This window comes from Morone saxatilis, unplaced genomic scaffold, assembly GCF_004916995.1.
Source record: "Morone saxatilis isolate NCDOM2014 unplaced genomic scaffold, NCSU_SB_2.0 Contig23, whole genome shotgun sequence".
NCBI lineage: Eukaryota > Metazoa > Chordata > Actinopteri > Moronidae > Morone > Morone saxatilis.
Genome location: NW_023339796.1, coordinates 4,063,266 through 4,075,622, shown reverse-complemented (window position 1 = coordinate 4,075,622; position 12,357 = coordinate 4,063,266). Strand labels below are relative to the sequence as shown.

Genomic DNA, 12,357 nt, shown 5'->3' with positions numbered 1-12,357 from the left:
CACTAAGGCAATTATAGCAAAAATGTGAGGATTACATTTTAAGATGTACAGCACGGTATTTAGGACAGGATTTGACAGGCTGCCAGACTTAAAAACTGTGTTTGTGTGACAAGATAAAATATTTTCTACAAGCACACAAGTCAGAAAAGCTTTTATCTATTCTGCGACCCCAAATCCACGGATGCATGTGTGTAAAAAATACTAATTGTTTTGCTACAAAATACAAGTTCACCAAATGGAAATAGTAAAACATACCTCTCATAATTCTGAAGTCAGAGTACTCTAATGCAACAGTGGCAGTGCAAAGGCCTGGTTTCCATTTTCAAATGACAATGTGAATCATTAAAACAGCCATTCAGTCACTTTTCCTTTATGTTGTTGCTCTTTTTAATCTAGCTTGAATTTCTTTAGAGGCTGTAAGGTGACAACAGTCATGATTCGCCCATTTCATTAAAAATGCCAGTGTTAGATGAGCCCCTTAAAAGCCCCCAAAGTGCAATTATCTGCAAATTAAATATGCTGTCATGCTATTATCACAACCATTTCCTTCTGCCTCGCTGGATCTCCATTCATAATTTAATCTTTTATGCACTTCCCCTGTTCTAGGTGTTACCAGTGCTCCTGGCAAGGTAGGCAGAGAGGAGCAGGCAGGAGACGTCCTGCAGGCACAGAGATGAGTGGCTGGCCTTGTTGTGGGTCAATTATCTATTATAAGTGGTTGTTCTTATAGTGTTGTTTACACGTGGGTCAAGACTGTAGCTGGAGAAGAGCTGCTGGGTGTTTATATGAGAGAAAACAAAGAGAGGGGGGAGGAAGAAATAAAGAGGAATATGGATGTTTGCATGGTTTACATTTGCTATAATGCTATAATTTTGCCTGAGCCTGAGTGTTTCCTTTGAGCAACTTCATAATTTGCACGTTTAATTTATCATATTCTATTTATTAAAGTACTGTAAGTTTTTACTATAGTCATGTATTTTCAGTGAAATCAAATAATTACACAAAATATTTTCAAACTCTACTGTAACTCTCAAAATCCCATACTGTATATATGAACACATACTAATAGAATGTGAGCAAACACTTCTAAATACATGATGACCAAAGCAATACATCAGCGTCTAACATATTTCACAAAGACCTTGATCAACATCTGTGAGTTTGGGTCACATAACAGTGCGTTTCACCACTTGCCTGTCAATGGCGTCATTCACACATGCGTTGTGGTTGTCTGCCAGAAATTGACTTTATCCACTTTTAAGCCACATTCTTAAGATATTTTTTTTAATCTTGGTGGTTTTTAACTAAATATTTTAACTGGATTAAGGATTTTAGTCATCAGATGTCTGTATCTTAAGAGCTCAGCTCGCCGCCCCTCGAGGATATCCTTTGTCTGCCTAACAGCGTCAGAGAAACACACATTTTTAAGGTGAAACTGCTTTAGTCACTGTTTTACCTGTTTGAATCACTGTGTCCATTAGTTTTGGAGAGGAGGAGACATCTGTATGGATAGAAACCTCCTGAACGATGAACACTAGAGGAATCCCAACTGAGAGAAGCTGACTGTAATGGTGGTGAAGACAACAAGTCCTATGATCCTATGCTACTTCACAAGGTCATCAATCTTCATCTTTTGTCATTGTTTTGATGTGAGAGACCCCCTAGTGGCAGAAATGATATAGTATATGTTTAAAATAGTTGTTGCTTCTTTCACACCGATTGATGCATCTGACATCTAAAACAACAAAAAATATCTAAAGTCTGTTTTTCAAATGATGATAGGGAACAGATATTTATGATTGATGTATTTTATAACCCTGTTCCTCTTTATTTTAGATTTACAGACTGGTTTTGGGAGAGGAAATCTTCATCAGTAATCATGCACAACATGCCATGAAGTACATCAAACAGAGCAGACAGAATCTTTCCACCGTTACCCTGGCAGATTAAAGTGTGACTCTGAAGTCGAGGAGATGAGAGGAGGTTGAGGATGGCAGGTTGGAGAAAAAAAAGAGGTTTGAATATTAAATTTGGCTTTTATCACATCGTACTAGATACCTGTCTGATGTGTGAGACCCCTTTCAGTGACTGTCAAGTGTCAGAGTGAATTTCGGGGTGAGCAGAGAAAACGAGGCAGTTTGATCTCGACAAAGTGCAATTAGTGTCAAAACAGTGAGGAGTGGAGAGTAGATGGTTTCTGCTGATCTGAGGATGATGACAGGGTGAGGCTGAGTGGGGGTGATGTTTTGGTGTTACCTGTATGATGAACAATGGTGCTCGGCGGGTTGAAATGCAGCAATTTAAGTGTGTTTATGTGTATGTACAGGTACCCATCAGGAGCTAATGGGTAGACATAATGGAAATGACCGGATCTCTCTCTGAAGTGGGTTGTGGTGAAGGGAATGTCAAAGAAAACCCCCATGTGTCTGTTTGTAGTGAGATGAACAGGATAGAGGCACATATTCTAGCTCAAAATGTTCCTCTTTTCCATTCTTGAATGATTTGTGTATTTTTTCTTTGTCATTTCCCTTGTCGAAATATATAATTTCTTGTGTAACTATTGGATGGATTGCCATGAAATCCGGTAAAGACATTCATGGTTCCCTGCAGATGTATCCTAATTACTTTGGTGATCCCTTTTATCATCAAATACCTGCAGAACTACCATTAGCCTGAGCTGTAGTTGGGGTTTTTGGGTTTCTAATTAGAAAATATTAGCATGCTAACATGCAATACTAAGATGATGAACATGGCCGACATAGCCTACCTGCATCAGCAAGTTGCCAATGTGAGCATGTAAGAATTTAGCTGAAAGAACTAAAAGTTGTAAAACTCTTAAAGGTGCCTGTCCAGCATGAAGCGGCAGACAGAGAGAAGTTTTATGTGGTGAACATACTGAGGCATATCTGCATGATGTGAACAGACAATTGTTTGCTAACACGTCCACCATATTAACTTAACTTAAGGTGATAATATGTCAGTGTTGTACTTTCAGTTGCCGAAAGCAATATTCTTTTGCCTTTTAAACGATCATGTGCAAAATTACAAACACGTGACATTCATTAATCTTGCATCATGTGAGTTTATAGTGTTCTCATCACTCCTGCTCACTTCATTAATAATATGAGGTGTTTCTTTCCTTTCTTTGAACTCTTTTCTTTTCTTTACCCTCCAGTTATTAGTGAAATCATGACAAGCAGCAAGTCTGACTTTCATCTTGAATAATGTCAACTGGGATGAGTCATGGGGACGTCTTAGCAATGACTTACCCTCCACTCAGACACTGGGGCTAAGGCAGGGTGAGGTCATCGCTGATGGGATGGAGACCACAGGGGATGGGTTAGGAAAGATATCATATCATCCTGCTGGATTCTGCAATAAAAAACAGGAATAGGAAGATCCATAGTATAGAAACGCATACACAGAAACACAGAATGCATCAGCAATAAAGCTTTCACAGCTTTAAGGCTTGTAGAGCCATAATTCTGCTTCAGTAACGCCTATTACATAAACCTGCACTTATGCATAGAAAATTTCATAGGTGTGCATACATTTGGCTATAGTGGGTGTTTTAATTCAATGCAATTTGCATGCCCGTGTGCCAAGAATATTTCATCTTCCCACGCGTATGCCCACTGGGCTTATACTCAAAGGTAGCACAAGCTCACTGTAGTGAATCTGCAGCAATGCTTCTAACACACACAAGGCGTGATTAAAATGCTGACACAGGTGTCTGTGTGTGTATCAATCAATGGATATATTAAATGCTACATTTGGAGTGGATGAAGAGAATACAATATGATTGGAAATAAGATGCGCCACCTGAAATGATTATGTGTCACACAGCCAAACACTGATATGTGACCTGTGGGACTGACTGCAGGGATCAGGTCTCAGTCTGTGGTTCAGCATTGAAGAGCCACAGCAGGGTTAGGCAACCTGCAGCTCCAGAGCTCTTTAGCCCCTCCCCAGTGGCTCCCTGTGGCTTTGACAAAAAATTATACTGAAATGAATAACGGTTATTTTTAAAATGTCCATTTTCATTTATTGTTGTAGGTGATTGTTTTAATGTTTCCTCAACTAAAATGTGCATCATCAGCTGGCACCTTTCCTCTATATTTTGCCAAACCTCAAAAGCCGTGGCTACTAGTATTGCTAACTAGGCAAAAAAAATAAATAAATAAACATTAACAAAAAGTTACTTTTATAAGATTTAAATATGTTTTTTTGGGGCCAAAAATGCCACCTAGGGACTCTATAGTTCTGCTCTGGGACTTCAAAGCTCAAGTGGGCAACGATGGCTCAGCTAATCATGGATTTGCCATAACAAACACCATGTTCAAGCATTCATAAGTGAACTTGGTACCAGAACACCTTAGGCCAAAGGTGAATAAACAGTATAACAGATTGGGTGATGTCAGGAGCACAGCAGGTTGGCTCGGTGCAGATAATAATAAGCTTTCTTTGATGCTGTGACAGTCTGTGAAAGTTTCACTTCACTGTTGTGAGATTCCAGCAAAGACTCTAAAATGTGACTCCAGCTAAAACTAGGTTATCTAAATTCCCTTATTGTAGTTAATCCTAAAATTGGGATTCAACAACAAAAACTGTTGTAAAGTAACAGTAGAGCACTGGTTCCCAACCTGGGGCCTGGACCCTTCAAGGCACAACTAAATCAGAATGAGGGGTTTATTATTAGATGATCATGGGTCACAAAAAAGACAAAACACAACATTTTATCATTTGTTTTCTAGTTTTCCCGTCTTGCTAGCTTTCTTCTTGTGGAATACCAGATCGCTTTACCTATCAATGACTTTATCTTATTTTATGTGATGAGGGGTCATAAGTGGCCACTGCTTAATGTTAAGGGGTCATAAGGCAAAAAGGTTAAGGATCACTGCCACTAGAGGAAGTAGAGTGTTCTGTAAAATGGACACTTTGATAATAAGGTCAGCAGGGGCTGTAAGAAGGAGGCTTTTGTTCCATATGGAGCTGGGAGGGCTTAGTCATGTGACTTCCATGTGTCCGGAGTTGTAGCGCTGCAACAAATGAGGTCAGCCTCCAGGTATGGGCTTGAACAGCAGGCAGCGCCTCAGGACGAGCACTGAGTTACACACACACACACACACAGGCACAGGCATGCAATAAAAACACGCTATCACACACATCTATGCATGTATAAATGTGGAGCACACTCTCACAGACATGCACACACACTCACAAGCACACAGTGTCTGGTCCCAGTGGAGATGAAGTGATGCAAAATGACATCAGTCGCTCCTGTTTCTGCATGTGACTCATTACACTGGCCAATAAAGGCTCACTCTTATCACTGCTGGGAGGAACAGGCCACGTTATCGCTGCACACATCACCTGAACTGGACATGCTTCTATTGATCACTAGTGTGATGTGAGGAGGTTGATGGTCGCTGCACAGGAAATGAATATTGTGCAGAGAGAAGAAGGTGGGTGAGGGTGTTACTGTGTCATTCAGAGTGAGGTGTTGATTCATTTTGGAGGGTGTGTTTGAGTAGTGGTATTAGTAGTAGTTGCTCCCTAACCAGCAGACATGCAGCCTGCAAGTTAGGTTTCTGTCCACATGGCAAAGGTAGGTATTAGATGCTAGCATATGCTCATGAGCTAGTTGCTAACATTGTAAATCTGCTGTTTGGTGCTGTCCAGGAAGACTACAGTATAAGTTGATATTGCATTTATACCTTGCCAAGAGAATGGGAAGGACATGAAACCCTCCCTAAGGAAAACATTTGATTTTGCCTAGATACTAGGCAGTTTTTTTTTTTATACAACTAACATAAGACACAAACAGTGTACACTATAACACATATATCAGCTCAAACATACCGGTAAGCCAGCAGTGTTGGTGGTGAAAGTAAACAAATCTGTACATGTACTATTAAATTCTCTATTTTCCTCTAAGACTTGGGATCTGGAAACCATAGAGCTAACTTAGCTAAGGAGACTCAAGGATAGTAGACACCGTAATTGAGATTTGGCAAAAAGGCGTCATGTCAGGACGCACGTTTTAGCTGATGAAAAGTTCAACAATTTTTTGATTTGGTGTGTAATGGGTACTCATTAATTAGATCTGGAGAATGTAAGAAGTACTTTAGCCCTACAACTATGATAGATGAGAACTGTTATTCATTTCCAAATTATTTTTTGTCAATGCCACAGGGAGCCACCAGAGAGGAGCTCAAGAGCTGCATGTGGCTCCATAGCTGCAGGTTGCCTACCCCCAGCTTCAGCCGATTTGTATTATATCTGTATTAGAGCTTATATTGAATTTTATGAGCAATGATGGCTTTGTAGCAAATTTGCCCGCAGTTTGTTGACACAGAACTCAGACTTTCTAGATATCTCCGACTTACAGCAGTTTTCCCCACTCTGCTGCTCATAATCACAATCTATATAACATGCATTATCTGAGCTTTTTTTGCTAGAAATGACTATAATTGTTGATAAGAATGGCTGAGACCGAACGATAGAGTGAATGTGTGTGCTGTAACATGAAACCAGTGATCTAAATGAGGCTTAAAAGCTCCATCGATCTGCAGAGTTGAATTCAAGGATATTGGTTCATTCAGTTTAAATAAGTATTTGTAGTTAGCTTCATTGTGTCAAACAGATGTTTTAAAATAAATATTTTTACATAATTTATTCATTTGAATAAGCTAACATGTCCACCTCATCCCTTTACCTATTACCTGCTTTCCTGTTTCGACTGTTATCACACAGACAAGCAGAATAGTAAACACACACACACACACACACACACCTGAGAGAGTGGTCAGCCAACTGACCCCAGGATTACCTGTCCACAGCTAAAACACCCCTCCAGACTTTGTCCTGTCAAACACAGCTCTTATCTCAGGTAACAGGATCAAATGAAAATCTAAAGCTCAGGTCGAACTGTCTCAATCAATGAGTAATCAATAAAACAGTACCTCGCATGATAGAAAACCCCATAAACATGTTTTGGAAATACCCAAGGTTGTCCTTACTGTAATAGATGGATTAAAGAGTCACCTTAAAGAATAATTATAGCCATATCAGTGTGTGAGCACATTTACATGCTAGGTTAAAACTGAACTGGGGTTTCAAAACTAACTCTTTAATTAACCTAGTCATAAAGTAAACACTTCGCAGCAGATAGTTTCCTTTTCTCCAGGTTCATACCCTTCTCTTTATTTATAATGCCATGCAGCTACACAGCATTTACAGCACATCATTAATGAGAGAATGACGGAGAGAGAGGATGAATTATCTCTCTCTCCTCCTGCCTTATAAACCCAACGTGAGGACTCGCCATTATAAACTCCCCATCCACTCATCCAGACAAGTGATTTGTGCCCGCATTACTCATTCTGACACAAAATTACATTATTCATCTGTTGGCCACAGAGCCCCCTTTATGGTGCTGAACTAGAGAACAGTAGAGCTGAAGTTAATTGATTTATTCAGAGGAAATGTTACATGTTTGGGGCTGATTAACATATCAGAGACAGAGCTATACTGTACCTTTGTCCCCACTTCTCACTCAGATGCTTCACGCAAACCTGCCACCTGACAAACATTAAAACAGAACACTGAGGAAGGAACTAAGAGGCATTTAGCCTGAGAGAAAATACCTGCTTCAAAGGCCACATTTATGAGGACCATTACATGATATTAAAATGAAAACAAGAGATACATCAGAATATGAAAGATTGGTGTAAGTTGTGGGATCAAAGGCACCAATGTAGGTTTATTACAGATGTAACACTGGTCTGTTGATGTAAGCATTTAACATTTGCATTGTATTAGCATTTGAAAAGTGCTCCTCAACTTTTGTCCAATTGGATCTTTTGACCTTATTCAACTATTTACCTGAACATATATTTAGGTTAAGAAACCTGAAATTTACATATTGTATTCACAGCATCAGGCTACTTGAAAACTGTGAAATCTGTCTTAGCATAGCTTTTTTATTTTTATTTTGGGGAAACACTTAAACAGCTGAATGAATTTGGCTCCATGGCTGAATGGGTGGCAATGTCGGTCAGTGGGTCCAGACTTAAATACTCAAATACAACTATTGGAAGGATTTCCAATAATTTTTCTACGGTTATTCATGGTCCCCAGACGATGAATCCAATTTCAATTTGTTCAATATTTTGCTTGATGACCAAATGCCAACAAAATAAATCAACAGTCTCAGCTGTACATTGTGTTTAATGCTAATTACAAAATGTTTACACGCTAACACGCTATTATGTTGTCCAGTGTTTAACATTTAGGATGCTCTATTGGAAGAAACAGAATATCAATATATAATATAATATAATAAGTTTTCATTTTAGTATATAATCACCTAAATGTAGGAATTGTTGTGTTTTTGTTGACAAACCAAAGACTGGCTCTAGATAGGGACGTTTGCGTGTATCACTGCCACCGTAGTTTCTCCTTTGCGCTTTGAAGGGGAAGATAAAGCGAGTGAGTTGCGATCTGCAGCTACACTGTTAGATGCCTTTTAAATCCTACACGCTGGTCCTTTAACATCAACATGTTAGCATTCTCATTGTAAGCCTGCTAGAATGCTAATATTAGCATTTCGCTCAAAGCACCACTGTGTCTAGTAATTACAGCCTCACAGAGCTTTTGTTATGGCTGTGGACTCTTACGGCCGGGTAACGCCAGAAAGAACGAAAGGGTGAAAGCTGGTCGTCTGTGAAAAGCGGGACAAGATGTGATAATCATTAAATACTTTTGGCTGATGGCACAATGAATGAAATGACAAAAGAGCTTTAGGAGTTTAAGTTTAAACCCAATCCAACGCAATAAGGTTGTGGGGGGAGTGGGTTAGGGTTAGTTAGTAGTGGGTTTTTAATACCTGTTTCAATGAGACTGTCCACACCAGAAAAAATAAAAAAGAAGAAGTTTGCAGACTGCAATCTTTCTCTAATTTAAGTTTTGTGCCTAAACCTATTCAAACCTTAAACATAACAGCGGCAGATAAAAAAACAATCAGTATCAGATCTGTGAAATAATAACCTGTATGCATAAAGTACCTGCATGAAGTATAGGCACAAAACAACATGTAGTTTCACCTCATTTAAAATAGCTGCAATGAAAATGACATCAATTCTTTATTTTTAAACTATATCATATATATCACTGCAGTGTCATCCTGTGTAAATACTGGAAAATGGTTACAGCTAGGTACTAACACTAATAGGTTTAGGGGTTAAAATCCCTTTATATATCTCAGTCAGATCCATAGCTTCACTCTGATGCATGACAAAGGAAACTGCTGAGGAAGGAATAAAAAGCCATTTAGCCCGAGGGTTCACCTCTTCTTCAAAGAACAATACTCATAGTCTATTGGCTGAGTGCTCATTCAGAAGGTTTTTCAGCAGAAATACAAATGAATTTACTAAAGAGGGGAAAAAAAACCCCAAAGCCCTCTGAGCCCAATATTCATGTCAATACCAAATTAGCATTGAATAATGGCATCCATTTCCTCTTTCACATCACAGGCAGCAGGACAGCAGTTGCCTGTAGAGACGTTGTGATGTAGCAGGGGCAGGACTCCCCAGATAGGAGAGGACTCTTTAGCCCTTCATATCCTGCCAGTGGGAGATTCAATTAAAGCATTACTGATGTGGTAGTAGTGGTGGGGGTGGGGGTGGAGGGCTGGTTGTGTTGTGGGGGAGCTAACTGCAAACTGATGGGCATCAGTTTCATCATTATTCTACCAAAATGATGTGTGTAGGTGACGAGGGAAGAGACTGGCAGTTGTATTGTGGCTGCATTTTACAATACAATACAATGCCACTCACAACCTTACAGTCATCTTCAAATGTAAATATATTATTGCTGTAACAAACAATTAATATTATGATGGGTTTATATATTAATTATTTTAGGTGTGTAACGTTTAGGATGATCTGTGGGCAGATAGGGGAAAATAATAATAAATAAATAATAAATAAAGTGGGCTTTCATTACCGTGTAATCACTTGAAAATAACGATGGTTATGTTTTTTTGATACCTTAGAATGAGCAGTTTTCCACAGAGGCAGTGAGTCCTCTTCTATATTCATGTTGAACCATCATGTTTCTAGAGTAACGGACAAACCGCAGTTGGGCCACTGTAGCTGCTCCTACGCTTGGAGGGCGATCTGTATTCAATTGGCATTTTATCCACTAATCAATACTATTCTGATCAGTTTTTTTCTTTTATGTTTTTGAGCAACAAAGGCAAAAACTAACAACTTGAATTTCAGGTAGAACTTTTTTCTCTGTGCCGCCGCCATGAGACTTGAACGTGAACTTCGTTTTATGGCAGCTGAAGATTTACGGCATCCAGAATACAGACAGTGAGCAATGATAATATTCACAATTTTGATTAATTTTAATGAAGCACTTTATTCTTTTGAGCAGTGGACCCTTACGGACTAACGATATAAATAATCTAGGAATGGACACAGACTTTATGACCACTTCAGATGTTGGGAGTCAGCACTTTTTTTTGTCTCCCTTGTTTACCATGCTGGTAAATCTAAATTAATAAACCTTTATATTTATGTAGTTGATGTTAAGCAGCTTAAAACTTGCTCAAGTGGACGACTTTAAGAGGATTTATACATCCAAGGAACTTCTATAAAATCCAGACCAGGCCTCTAATGGAGACCCGTTTATTTGGGACTGCTTGTATTAATAGTTTTACGGTAATTGATTAGTTGTCGTGCTGTAGTTTTTCACAGTAAAAGATCTGAGTAATTCATTTTCTTCAACCTGAGCTCATTCATGTTGTCACTACTGAGTCAGGAAGCTGAATACCTCCGCCAACGATGAAGCACATTTAAAAAAACCCAAATATAGTATTGAGCTTTCTGCCCCGCTGTTAAGCCTCTGCAGTTTAATGTCATCCCCCTGTCCTCAGCACAGTGTCAGGATATCCAGAGGAGTCGTGTTGGCTGTGAGAGGCTCGCAGCAGCACCTGGTGTGTCTGAACTGGAAACTTGATCATGGGCAGGTACAAGAATAGCTCGACAAGACCGTGAAGGCCACTCCCCTGACCTGCTGTGAACTGTCATTGAACTTCTGTCCCCGCTGAGGACAAAAAACCAGTGCTCAATGTTTGTGTGGGAATGTATCTTTGGGCTCGGGTTTTCCTTTAACATATTGCATTTTAACATCAATAAATCATCAGTGTGTCAGTGTGGAGATCCGGTGTGTTTACGGTAAACAAATAAGCAACAACTGCTATATTTTACATACAAAACATGCTTTTCTTCCCTTACAAATGGGACTACACTTTGATAATTAATGGAGAAAATCATGAATGAATATGGATACAGAAAGTAGTTTGTTAAATTCAAAAAGGCAACAGCTTATCATCTAAACAGTCTGCTGGTTGGTCCTAGTCAGGGACTATTTTCAGTCAAAGTTTTCAATTAAATTCAATTTAAATTCAATTTTATTTGTATAGCGCCAATTCATAACAAAGTTTTCCATTATATATCTTGTAACAAAGACTGAGTTACAGTCTCTCTCATTGTTTGGTGTTTGGTTTATTTTCGCCCATTTTGACGTAAAAAACATTAAATAGAACAACTGACAACTGTGAAATATTGAAACTTGGTGATCAATGCGATCGTATTCTGTTAATTACAGGATGTCTTTCTTGTTTAAGAGAGTTATTTTAAGCCTTAAAACATAAAAAATAAAACAAAATTAGTATATTTTGATGGTTTAGATTTATTTTGTCTCTGATGCACTGATACAAAACCTAAAAGTGGTGGAAAGTACATTTACTCAAGTACTCAAGTACTGTAATTAAGCACAAAATTGTGGAACTCATCTGACTATTGTCATTTTACTTTATATCTCCAGTCTACTACATTTCAACAGTAAGATGCTACTTACACATTAATGAATCAGTAATAATAAACTAATGATAGTATATAAACAGGGTTTGTTTAAATTGACATTAAGTAGTTTTACTGTATTTTCAGTTCAGGACTTTTCACTTGTAACAGGGTATTTTCACAGTGTGATATTGCAGAGATGGAAGAAGTATTAAGATCTTTACTCGAGTAAAAGTAGCGATACCACAGTTTAAAAATACTCTGCTAGCAGTAAACTGAAAGTCTGCATTCAAACTCCTACTAAAGTAAAAGTATTTAGGTATTAGCATGAACATATAAAGTACTAAAAACTACTCATTATACAGAATGTCTCATTTTATATGTATTATATTACTTATTATTATTATAATTAGTGACGCATTAATGTGTAAGCTGCATCATTCTTAATGTAGAGTAATTATTAATCACTTTATATACTGCTGGG

The 12,357-nt window shown here is 38.5% G+C and overlaps 1 long non-coding RNA gene across 1 annotated transcript in view; it reads right to left on the bottom strand.

Moving 5' to 3' along the window:
• Positions 1-37: 37 nt before the first annotated feature.
• The window catches only part of LOC118335214, a 15,686-nt gene continuing 3,366 nt past the window's right edge, over positions 38-12,357 (bottom strand). Inside the window, exons 2-3 of the long non-coding RNA XR_004797048.1 lie at positions 3,270-3,372; positions 38-1,661 (exon numbers count right to left, since the gene is read on the bottom strand). This is a non-coding gene — a long non-coding RNA (uncharacterized LOC118335214). The remainder of the gene's footprint in view (positions 1,662-3,269; positions 3,373-12,357) is intronic.